The sequence below is a fragment of the Ornithorhynchus anatinus genome, chromosome 11 (assembly GCF_004115215.2).
Source record: "Ornithorhynchus anatinus isolate Pmale09 chromosome 11, mOrnAna1.pri.v4, whole genome shotgun sequence".
NCBI lineage: Eukaryota > Metazoa > Chordata > Mammalia > Monotremata > Ornithorhynchidae > Ornithorhynchus > Ornithorhynchus anatinus.
In genome coordinates, this window is record NC_041738.1 from 32,740,594 (window position 1) to 32,752,841 (window position 12,248).

At 46.7% G+C, this 12,248-nt stretch overlaps 1 protein-coding gene across 1 annotated transcript in view; it reads right to left on the reverse strand.

Moving 5' to 3' along the window:
* Nucleotides 1-6,624, reverse strand: part of LOC100079234 (WT1 interacting protein) — a 57,879-nt gene extending 51,255 nt beyond the window's left edge. Inside the window, exon 1 of the mRNA XM_029075270.1 lies at nucleotides 6,522-6,624. The gene's annotated coding sequence lies outside the window, so the exon portion shown is untranslated. The remainder of the gene's footprint in view (nucleotides 1-6,521) is intronic.
* Between the last annotated feature and the right edge of the window lie 5,624 nt (nucleotides 6,625-12,248).

A 12,248-nucleotide genomic window follows, 5' to 3' on the forward strand; every position in this document is an offset into this window, starting at 1 on the left:
TGAAGTATTCAAAGCCAAAAGCCCACAAACTTGTACTCTGAAGACGAGGCTACATTGGATAGTAACAGTGGGGCTAAACCAACACTTTAGAATGGAACTGAAACTCTCCCAACAATTGCGAAGGACTCAACATACTTTCTGGTGGGAGAAATCCAACTTGGGAGTATTTCACATATCTGGATGAGAGAATCGCTTTGGCCTAAGTCGGCAAGGCCACCAACCTGGGGAATTGGATTTAGCCACTGTGGCCCAGTGGAACCCAAACTCAAGGTCCCCATCTTTAATCCATATTATGGATCTGGTCTCACTAGTGTCCCCAACACCACAATTTCAGAAAATGGCTTTACTAGCCAAACCTACTACCAGAACTGAAGGGAGTTGGGCCCAGCAAGGAGCAGGGAGCCTCCGGAGCACTAACTGGACTTGAGTACCGCATTTGTCTCCTTGCTGACCTCCCTGCCTCCTGTTTCTCTCCACTATAGTCCATACTTCACTCAGCTGCCAGGATCATTTTTCTAGAAATAATGTTCAATCTACATTTCCCCACTCCTCAAGAACCTCCAGTGGTTGCCCATCCACTTACTCATTATACAGAAACACCTATCATTGGCTTTAAAGGACTCAATCACCATGTCCCCTCCTATCTTACCTCTCTGATTTGCCACTACTGCCCAGCACATTCACTTGGCTCCTCTAACATCAACCCACTCACTGTACCTCGATCTCAGCCAATTTATCTCACTACCGATTCCTTGCTCATATCCTCCATCTGGGCTTCACATTTGACACCATCTTCAAAGTCTTATTAAAATCACATCTCCAAGAGACCTTTCTCGACTAAGTCCTCATTTCCCCTACTTCTTCTCCCTTCTGTGTTGCCCTTATACTTGGATTTGAACCCTTTATTCACCCTATCCTCAGCCCCATAGCATTTATGTACACATACATTAATTTATTTTAACTTATCTACCAATTCTGCCTTAATGTATTCTCCCAAACACTCAGTACAGTGCTTTGAACACAGTAAGCACTCAATAAACACAACTGATTCACCAAAGATGAGGCTTACCTTCTTTCTCCCATAAACCTTATTATGGTTGACACTCACTGGGTGAAGCTGTTGGGTTTTTCCTCCTGCCTGGAACTTTACAGAAAGGGGCTTCAAGGTCATATCATCAGTCTCCTGCATTCAATCAGGTTATCCCCAAACCTTCCATGATATGTGTGTGTGTGTGTGTATATATATATATATATTTTAAAACATATATATATATGTTTTAACTGTTGTTTTACTCTCCCAAGATTGGAACCTTCACATCCTCTTTTGTTCCATTCCCAGGAAAAGTGGAGATCTCCCTACCCATACCCTCTCGTAAGCACTAAGGCAATGAAGAGGTGATGGCTGAGCTTCCTACCAAGTGACAGGTGGAAAGAAACTTCCTTATCTACCCACACCTCCCTTGGGAGGCAGTTCTCCCCAAACCTTTTCATTTCTTCCTTTAACCCAGGCTCAGACCCATTCCAGGCTCTTTAATAGTCAGTTTATGAGGAAATTAGACAAACATCCATCTCCCAACAAATATCAGGGGTCAGCCTCAGAAGCCCTTTCATTGGTGCCCAAGGGCAGCTTCGCAGCAGCTATAATTGGCCAATTCCCCCGAGGCCCTTGATTTAAATGAGAAAGAATTTATGGCTGTTTATGTGGGCCCCTCAGACCCCTCGCCAGGCCTCCGATAAGCTGCCTTGGTGCATTTGTGTCTCATGTCCGATGTGAGAGTCTTCCGAGAGCCAGAGACGGCATTCCTCGGATACTTAAAACAAATTAAAAACATAACCTTCAGCTTGGACTCAGGAATGAGAAAGTTATTTATGTGGCCAGGCTCAGGGTCCTCTGGGGAACAGCACTAGGAGAGGAAGAGAGTCCTCAGTGAACCCTGCCATTTCCCGCCTTGTCCAGGGGCGGGGACCAGAGGGTGGCCATTTTTAACTCAGGCTCTCTGCCCTAGGAGCCGGTGGCGCTAATCAGGGGGCCGGTAGCCCCCATAGAAGGACCCCAGCCTGGGACTTGTGGATACTCTGGAGATGAGTCAATCATTCAGTCAGTCATATTTATTGAGAACTTACTGTGTGCAGAGCACTGTACCAAGGGCTGGGAAGAGTACAATATACAACCGACATTTCCTACCCACGATGAGCTTACAGTCTGAAGGGGGAGACAAACATTAATATGAATAAATAAAATTACAGATATGCTGTGGGGCTGAGATGGGGGACAGGGACGAGATGAGCTGGGGAATCGCTCCTACTTTAACTCCAACTCTTCCAGCAGCCTGTGTGGTGAAAAGTCAGGAGTCCCAAAGAAAACTGCTTTTCTTGGGGTGGGAAGAGAGAGGCCTAAAAGATGTCATGCATAAGGAAAGTTGCTACCCGTGTCTCTGGGTGTGTGGCCTGTTTCCCAATGTAAGTTTTCCAGGAGAGGCGAGGGGTCAGCCTTCCGTGGCAGAGTTCAGTGGAGAACTAAGTCAATTACCCAGGTATTGTCCGCAAACATGTCCCCTCAGTCTGGGATTCGTCCTCCCTCTGGCCTGGAATGCCCTCCCCCTTCCATATGTGCCAGACTACGACTCTCCCAACCTTCAGAGCCTTATTAAGGTCACATCTCCTCACACCTCCTCCTGGAGGTCTTCCCCGATTAAAGCTCTCTTTCCCCAACTCTCCTTTCTGCATCATTTATGTACTTGGAGCTCTACACCTTATATCCACCACTCCCTCAGCCCCATGGCACTTAAGCATATCTGTAATTTATTTATACTAATGCCTGTCTCCTGCTCTAGCCTGTAATCATTGTGGGCAGAGAATGTGTCTACCAGGAAACAATACTATCGATTAACTGCTAAACTGGACTAGGCACTATGGGAGGGTTGCTGTGAAAAGACAAAGTCACTGGTCTCTTCCCTCGAGATTACAAATTAATGCTCTCCTCACATTCATCCTAAACTAGCCTGGAGACTGAAAAAAGGTGAATGGAGAACCAGGCATCACTTTGATGAGAAGCAGCATAGCCTAGTGGAAAGAGCCTAGGCCAGGGAGTCAGAGGGCCTGGACACTAATCCCGGCTTTGCCATAAGCCTGCTGTGTGACCTTGGGCAAGTCACTTCACTTCTCTGTGCCTCAGTTCCCTCATCTGTAAAACAGGATTCCATACCTGTTTTCTCCTACTTAGACTGTGGGCCCCGTGTGGGGCCCAAGGATCTTGAATCTACCCCAGTGCTTAGTACAGTGTCTGACACACAGTAAGCACTTAAATACCATCATTCTTCTTCTTCTTAATATTATTCGATGTGATGGCCCAGACAATATCATGCTGAATTCTCAAACTGGGAAAGCAGAAGCTGGGTCTCTATCCCCAGGAGCTTCTTCTGTTCTAAATCCCTCGAATCACATGTTCAAAAAGAGAAAAAGTGATTTACCATTATGTTCCATGTCTACCCTTGCAGGTCAGACATTCTGTTTTCTGGGGTTTCAGCTAGGCTTCCACCCGCAGACAGTCTAACCCAGTACACACTTCTGATGTTCCCCAGCTAAACCATCTGGCTTTACCCTCATCTGCAAACACTCCTGTCAGCTATTAGAGAAGTTACATTCCAGGATGGGAGGATTTACAATACAAACATCCCTCTTGTCCATTAACCAAACTGGTATTTAGAATCAGCCTGCCCTTCCCCCACTCACCCACTCACCCATCCCCTCTTTAATTGTAACTCCTCTCTTTGGGAAATGGCCTCTGAAGAATCCGTAAGAAAAAAAAAGTCAACTGAGGTTAAAAGTGACAAATAAAAACAAAGCAATCCACACCTCACATAACTCAGATGGATCCTTAGATAGATCAGGGAAATAGCAGAGCCAAAAGAAAAAAGAAAAAAAGACCGAACCAGAACACTCCCCCAACTCCCTCATACCAAGCTAAGCAAAGACCAAGTTAGGAAAATCTGCCTCAACAACTTTTCCCTGCTGATAACGGAATGCATGGCACCTCTGCTTTGTGGAAATATGGAACCCACCAATCTCTTCCTGCCACATCTGTATCTAGGAGTTTACTGAGTTTGGGAAGAACCATGGACTAGTGGAAAGAGCATGGGCCCAGGACTCAGAGGACCTGGGTTTTAATTCCATCTCCACCACTTGCCTGATTATACCTTGGGCGAGTTGCTTCACTTCTCTGGGCCTCAGTCTCTTCATCTGCAAATGATGATTCAATCCTTGTTCTCCCTCCTACATAGGATGGGAACCTCATGTGGGACAGGGACTGTGTCTGACCTAATTAACTTGTGCTTACCTCAGTGTTTAGAACAGTGCTTGGCACATAGTAAGCACCTAACAAATACCATTATAATTATTATTATTTGGGCAGGGGCTCTCTTTCCTGGGGGCCAGACCGTGCTCACAAAGTGCTCCCCACAACTAGCTCCTTTCACCTCCTGGTAAGGGGTGAGCTGCCAACCACAATGGGAAGGGGGATGTAGGGAGGGAAAAGGAGAGCTTTGGGGAGTGACCCAGCTCTTTTTGATAACAACAGCACAGCCATGTTTGGGCAATAGCTTTCCTCCCAGAGATGCTACAAGGAGCTAAAGAATACCGAAGATGCCTCCCAGCACAAGTCTGAAGGCAAAACAAAAGAGAAATAAATCCAAGGACAAAACAAAAGAGAAAGCAAGAAAACTGAGTGCCCACCACCCTGGCTGTCTTGATGAGAGATGATTAACAAGACAGTATGAGAACCAAACACATATGTTGTAGGGAAAACAGCTCACCCTCTGAGGCTCTTAAAAAGGAAATTTCACCTTCAGTAGTGATAGGCATCTACTAGTGGTGGGCAGGGTGGAGAAGGACAGCTCGGTTCTGGAACCTTCGACTGAGTTTCCAGTAGGTCATGTGTTTTCTAGAGAACTCACTATGGGCAGGGAGCATATCTGCTAATCTCTCTTGTATTCTCCCAAGCATTTAAACAGTGCTCTGCATATAGCAGGCACTCAACAAATACCAATGATTGATGACTGATAGAGAGTCCAAAAGGATCTTATTATTCAGAAAACCCAGGGGGCAGAGCCAGGCTCTGGACCTCTAGACTGTAAACTCATTGTGGGCAGGGAACGCATCTATCAATTCTGTTATATTGAACTTTCTGATTCAGCATGGTCTACTGGGAAGCAACGTGGCCCAGTGGAAAGAGCGCGGGTCTGGGAGTCAGAAGGACCTGGGTTCTAGTCCTGGATCTGACACATCTGCTGCATGACCTTGGGCATATCACTTCACTTTTCTGGGCCTCGGTTGCCTTATCTGTCAAATGGGGATTGAGACTGTGAGCCCCATATGGGACAGAGACTGTATCCAATCTGATTAACTTGTATCTACCTCAGTGCTTAGTACAGTCTTTGGCACAATAGTAACAGCTTAACAAATACCATAATTATTTATTATAGTGCTCTGCACACATCAAGTGCTCAATAAATACAACTGATTGGTTGACCTGTCCAGAAACCATAAGGAACAGCGTGCTTGCGGGGGCAGCTGGAAACAAAGGACTTTGCACTCCCCACCCCTCATTTCCTAGGCTTCAAACCTTCCTGCAGAAGGATTTCCCAGTAGGTTTTTAGCATCAGTAGGGCCCTTGGGGGCAGCAATTACCAGTTAGGGAGGAAATACCAACTATGGGGCCCGTAAGGCTCTGATCCTGCCTCCTGGGAGACCAACCACAGACTAGTCTGGGTCTCTGTTTCCCCTTGGCTCTATGCCCAAACTATCGAGCTACCAAACAGTTCACGGAAGTCACTCCAAGACGCTTGAAAAGCATTCTCCGTACATACAAGCCAATGGGATCTGGGATGGGAATGAGCCGAGATAAGGCACGTTACCCCTGTGTGGGTCACATGAATTTCCTTTATGCAGACTTTCCTCATTTCTTTGGAAAAACACTTGGTTCCAGTCAAATAATATGCTGTTTGTCTAATACTTAATCCTTTAAGATAAAGCAAACAAAGTTCCACCAATGCTAAATCTCCTCTGTATATGAAGACGCTGACAGATAAGAGTTACTCTGAAGCCTAGGGCACTCTGAGGTAAAGGACTTATTGCAGGGCTCCCCCACCCCCGCAAAAAATGATTCCACACCAGCTTTCTCCTCTTCCAGATGTGCCTTCCTTCTGCTGAGAATTCAGAGGAGAGAACAGCAACAGAAGGAGCACTTCAGTCTCATTCATGGGAAAAGAAAATCTGCCAGGGTCCAGAAACCCTCACATCTCAAAAAAACCCTCTTTCTCCAGGAGGCTTCAGGGCCTGGGGTCTTCCTGATCTCTGAGAAACCCCAGGGACAGGAGGAATGAACCTGTCCAGAGCCCTCTAGTCTTGGTCTGCAAGGACCGCAGAGGCTTTAAAGCACTGGGTGCCTCGGAAAACTTAACTCTGCTTCGGGTGCTCGGGAAGGGTAAAACCAGCTGGTGTGAGGAAAGGGGGTGCCGACTTACCGCAGGAGCAGCAGATGAAGCAGTTGGTGTGATAGAGGTTCCCCATGGCCTGGCACGCCTGGCTGGCTCCGTAGACACCCTTCCCACATTTGATACAAATACCTGGGGGAGAAGTGGAAATGAAGAGTTGTAATTCCTAGCAGGTTCTCCAAGCACCCCCTCCCCGCCATCACCAGAGTGTAACAAATGTCCTTCCAGGTTCAGACCCCTACCCAACTCCCTCCCAATCCCAAATCCATGGTCTGCCCCACCTGGGATTCTGTCTGCCTTCCCTGGCCCCAGCAGAACGAACACCTGGAGGAATCACCTCAGCCCAGCCAAAAGCTCCGCTGGGTGGCCTTGGGCACGTCGCCCCACCTCCTTGGCCCTCAAGTTTCCTCGCCAGTTAAATGGGGTTTACAAAACTGATCCATGATTGGGGTCACTGCCAACAGTAAGAAAACAATCGGTGCAGAGCACTCTTCGGGCGCTAAACTTAGACAAAAATTTCCCTAAATCCCCACAGAACCAGGAAGTACCTGTACCAGGATTTTGGCAGAAAGGCAACCAGACCTCAGCAACCAAGGCCCGAGGGAAAGTGGACAGAGATTGAAGGGCAGCCTGAGTCCCAGATGGGGGAGGAGAGAACACTTACCTACAAATCCATAATTGATTTATTTATATTAATGCCTGCTATATTAATTCCTTCACTGATTAAGCCCTCTTTTCCTTGGCTCCCTCTCCCTTCTGTGTCATTTATACACTTGGTTCTGTGGCCTTTGAGCATCTAATATTCACCCCACCCTCAACCCCACAGCACTTGTGTATATATATCTTTAAATTACATGTGGAAAATTATTTATATAAATATGTGTCTCCTCTCTAGACTGTAAGATCATTGAGGGCAGGGAACGTTTTTGCCAACTCTGTTATTCTATACCCTTCCAAGCACTTGGAACAGTACTCTGCATATAAGTGCTCAACAAATACTACTGTCTGTCTCCACTTCTAGATTTCAAGCTCGCTTTGGGCAAAGAACGTGTCTACCTTCTGTTATACGCTCCCAAGCATTTACTACATTACTCTGTATACAGTAAGTGCTCAATAAATGTTTGATTAATTGTTTGAGGGGGAGGGGAGAACATACCTTCCTGTGCTAGAAAACTGTAGCTCAGAAACTGCTTAACTGAACCACACTGGGGGTACCTACCCATAGTGTGAAAGTGTATCTAGTGGGGAAAGATGGAGTGCATATGGCAAAAAAGAAGGGTCTTCTAAGCAAGGGATCATCCCCCTTGTGATGCAGGTATACCCTCCTCACCCACTACAGTATTGCCAACTGGGGTGCCCCTACCAGAATAAAAGGTTCTCAACTCTACTTGGCAATACCATGACAGCATTTTGACTTGGCAAACCACTCAGGCAGACCAATTGTAGAGAAGGCCCTTTAATTTCAGGAATATAAAACAAACCAAATAAGCGAAAACCTGGGTAAGTAAAAAAAAGAATTGATGATTTGGTCTGTTTAACTTTTCCAACTGTTATTCTCCTTCACTTGGGGCCCTTCACACCACTCCATCTCCACCTCGTTTCTAGTGATCTCATTTGCTCGCTGGATGGCACTTAGAAATACCAGCATTTTGTGTTTGAAAATCTCTTTCTAACTAGGGAGCGCGATTCACATTTCAAACACCTTGTCTATCAGTTTTCCTGTTCTAAAAATTGAGTAGAAGTTGCAGTTCTAGAAATTGTGCATGCTGTAGTTTCCCACAACTCAGTGAGAAAGCAAAGCCAGCTCGAGTAGAAGGATCAGCCAGGCCCAAAGTAGGTTCATAAGATGAGCTGAGAAGGGGGTAGAAAACCACCCCACCAGCAGGTCCTGGAGAGAAGTCACAGACAGGGTCTCAAAGATGGAGCTGGTGGAGTATTTTTTTAAATTTGACAGACTGAAGCTGCAGATCGCTCACTCTTCCACGACCTCCCTAGGATCACAGAGGAACTTGGATCAAAGCCCACCCAGAGTCGCTCCTTAGCTTCGGCACATTTGCATCCGGTCCTTGAATTACCGCATCCGGTCCTTGAATTGCCGTGTTCGGTCCTTGAATTACCGTGTTCGCGGCCCCAGCTCTGGCTACAGGGACTGGCTCAATCACAACATCATTCAAGAGAGATGGGGTCATAAGACCTGTTCCCTGCCACTTGGTCAATTAATCATCAATCAATGGTATTTATTGAGCACTTACTGAGTGCAGAGCCCTGTACTAAGCACCAGGGAGAATATGATGCAATAGAGTCGGTAGACAAGAAGCAGCATGGACTAGTGGAAAGAGCATGGGCCTGGGAGTCACTGGACCTGAGTTCTAATCCTGGTCCCACCACTTGTCTGCTGTGACATTGGGCAAGTCACTTAATGTGTCTGTGCCTCAGTTCCTTCACCTGTAAAATGGGGATTAAGACTATGAGCTCCATATGGGACAGGGACTATGTCCAACCTGATTAACTTGTATCTACCCAGCCCTTAGTACAGTGTCTGGCACATGGTAAGCACTTAACAAATATGACTTTTTTAAAGGATCTTACAATCCAGAGGGGGAGATAGATATTAAAATAAATTTCAGACATGTACATAAGTGCTCTGGAGCTGTGGGTGGGGCGAATATCAAATATCTGTAATTTATTTTACACTTGTTACAAGTGAAATGTGGGCACGTGCTTTAGCCAGCTTCCCCTTGGGACCCCAAATTCCTTGGTGCCATCCCGTTACCCTAAAGAAAAACTCTAGGAAAACAGAGGTGGTAAGAACAATCTTCTTTGCACAGGAAGGGAATGTGGGCCCAGGGGAATCTCATGCCTTTTCCATAGACTAGAAACTTCCAGTGTTGGCCCCATTTGCCTGTTTACTTTTGTTGATCAGCTCTGATATCTGCTTCCAGCAGAATCAATGTTATTTATTGAGCGCTTATTATATGCTGAGCTCTGTACTAAGCATTTTGAAGATAAAACATAACAGAATCAAGAGATGCGTTTCCTGGCCATAACGAGCTTACAGTCTATGGGGGGGAGCAAGATCCCTTTCAGAGCAAACATTCATGAACTGGGAGTGGGAGCACCAAATAGCCCCAAGTTAAGATTCAGGGGGTCCCTCTGCAGGGGGTCCCAGAGGGGCCCCAAGAGAGAAGCTCCAGACATTCACCTTCCTGAAGTAGAAACGAAGCGCATAGCACAGTTCTCTGCACAGAGTAAGTACTCAATAAATACCACTGACTACATGCTAATTTTGCCCTCAAGTTTATGCTGTTGCTCCCAGCACTTCCTTTACTCCAGGCCACTGCCCTTACCCAACATCAACCAAGTTAAACCTGACCCGCAAAGTCCGACAGAGGTCACTCTGACATTATCACTGCTCCCCCCACGACCATGCCGGCTCTTGCAGCAAGAATTCTGGCCGTCAGTCCCAATGGGGAATTACTATAATTGACTCAACCAGTCTTCTCTACTGACTCTCAGCGGCTTTCTTAAGAGAAATGGTGGAAAAAGCAAGAAAACAGGAGCGAATGATTTCAGGATTCCCCCCACCCATTTTAGGCTGCCTGGTCCCAGACGTCAGGGGTAAAAACAGTGGCTGTGGCCCCTTTCTGATGTATCCTACTTGCATGTTGAAGTGCATGCTCTCTTCTGTATCACCCTGACCTGCTCCCTTTGCTCCTCCCCACTCCCAGCCTAACAGCACTTATGTACATATCTGTAATTTGCTCCTCTAGTGCTAACCTTCTCACTGTGCCTCCATCTCGCCTGTTCGCCTGTCTCACAGCCGATCCCTAGTCCATGTCTTGCCTCCTGCCTGGAACACCCTCCCTCCTTGAATCTGACAATTACTCTTCCCCCCGACCCCTTCAAAGCCTTATTGAAGGCACATCTCCTCCAAGAGGCCTTCCCAAACTAAGCCCCACTTTTCCTCATCTCCCACTCCCTTCGTGTCCCCCTGACTTGCTCAATTTACTCTTCCCCCCCCCCCCCCAGCTCCAGAGCACTTAAGTACATATCTGCAATTTTATTTATTTGTATTGATGTCTGTCTCCCTCACCCTAGTCTGTCTCCCCCACTCTAGACTGTAAGCCTATTGTGGGCAGGGAATATGACTTTACTGCTATATTGTATTCTCCCAAGTGCTTAGTACAATGCCCTGCACACAGTAAGTGCTCAATCAATAAGACTGAATTAATTAATTTATTTGTATTCATACCTGTCTCCCCCACTTAAGACTGTAAGCTCGTTGTGAGCAGGGAATGCATCTGCTTTGCCAGCTCTGCCACTTGTCAGCTGTGTGACTGTGGGCAAGTCACTTAACTTCTCTGTGCCTCAGTTCCCTCATCTGTAAAATGGGGATTAAGACTGTGAGCCCCACGTGGGACAACCTGATTCCCCTGTGTTTACCCCAGCGCTTAGAACAGTGCTCTGCACATAGTAAGCGCTTAACAAATACCAACATTATTATTATTATTATCTGCTTATTGTTGTACTGTACTCTCCCAAGCGCTTACTACAGTACTCTGCACACAATAAGCGTTCAAAACGATTGAATGAATGCTGAGAACACAGCTCCAGCAGCTCAGAGGGACAACCCCACAATGTAATGTAATGTAGTGTAACCTCACAGCATCAGGCCCAGGCTCAACCTCGTGTAGAGCCTGGAGTGGGTTCATACCCTGGAGCTAAACTCACTTTCCCTCCCCCAATCCCCCAGGTCTGCTCCTGGAGCTCTTGAGATGTTCACCCAATCCTTGTCCTTTCACTGTACCTGAGGAGAGAACCCTGTGCCGGCTGCATGGTAACAAAGAAGGGAGCTGACACTAATATTGCTCCCAACACTCCACCCCCGGAAGGTATCAATTTGGTCTTGAGTGTTCAAGAGCATTCATCAGCTCTCCTAGGCCCTTGGCTATAGGGCTGGACTAGCCCTGGGACAAAGGTTTTCCCCTACTATGTGGCCCATCCACAAATTCGACTCATATTCCCACTCAAACTTTATCCTCCCCCAATTTTCCCATCATTCCCACCACCCTCTCTGTCTATAAGCCTGTAACTTCGGTGTTATCCTCGACTCATCTTTCATTTAACCCACATACTCAATGTCACCAAATCTTGTATGTTTAATTTCCCAACATCGCTAAAACCCACCCTCTCCTTTCCAACCAAACTGCTACCAGGTTAATCCAGTTATCCTACTAAACCTTGATTACTGCATCAGCCTCCTTGCTGGCCTCCCTGCTTCAGTTCATACTTCATTCTGCTGCCTAGATCATTTTTCTACAAAACCACTCAGTCCGTGTTGTCCCTTTCCACAAGAACCTCCAATAGCTGCCTATCCACCTCCACATTAACCAGAAATTCCTTACCATAGGCTTTAAAGCCCCTTCTACCTGACCTCCCTGATTTCCTACTGCAACCTACCGCATACATTTTGCTCCTCTAATTCCAAACCTACTCACTGTATCTCAATCTCTTCTATCTCGCTTCCAACCCCTTGCCTACATCCTACCTCTGGCCTGGAATGCCCTCCCTCTTCATATCCTATAGAGGATCACTCTCCCCACCTTCAGAGCCCTTACTAAAAGCACATCTCCTCCAAGAGACGTTCCCCTACTAAGCCCCCATTTCTCTTTTCCACTCCCTTGAGTCACCCTTGCACTTGGATTTCCATCCTTTACTCACCCTTCCCTCAGGCCCACAACACTTATGTACATATCC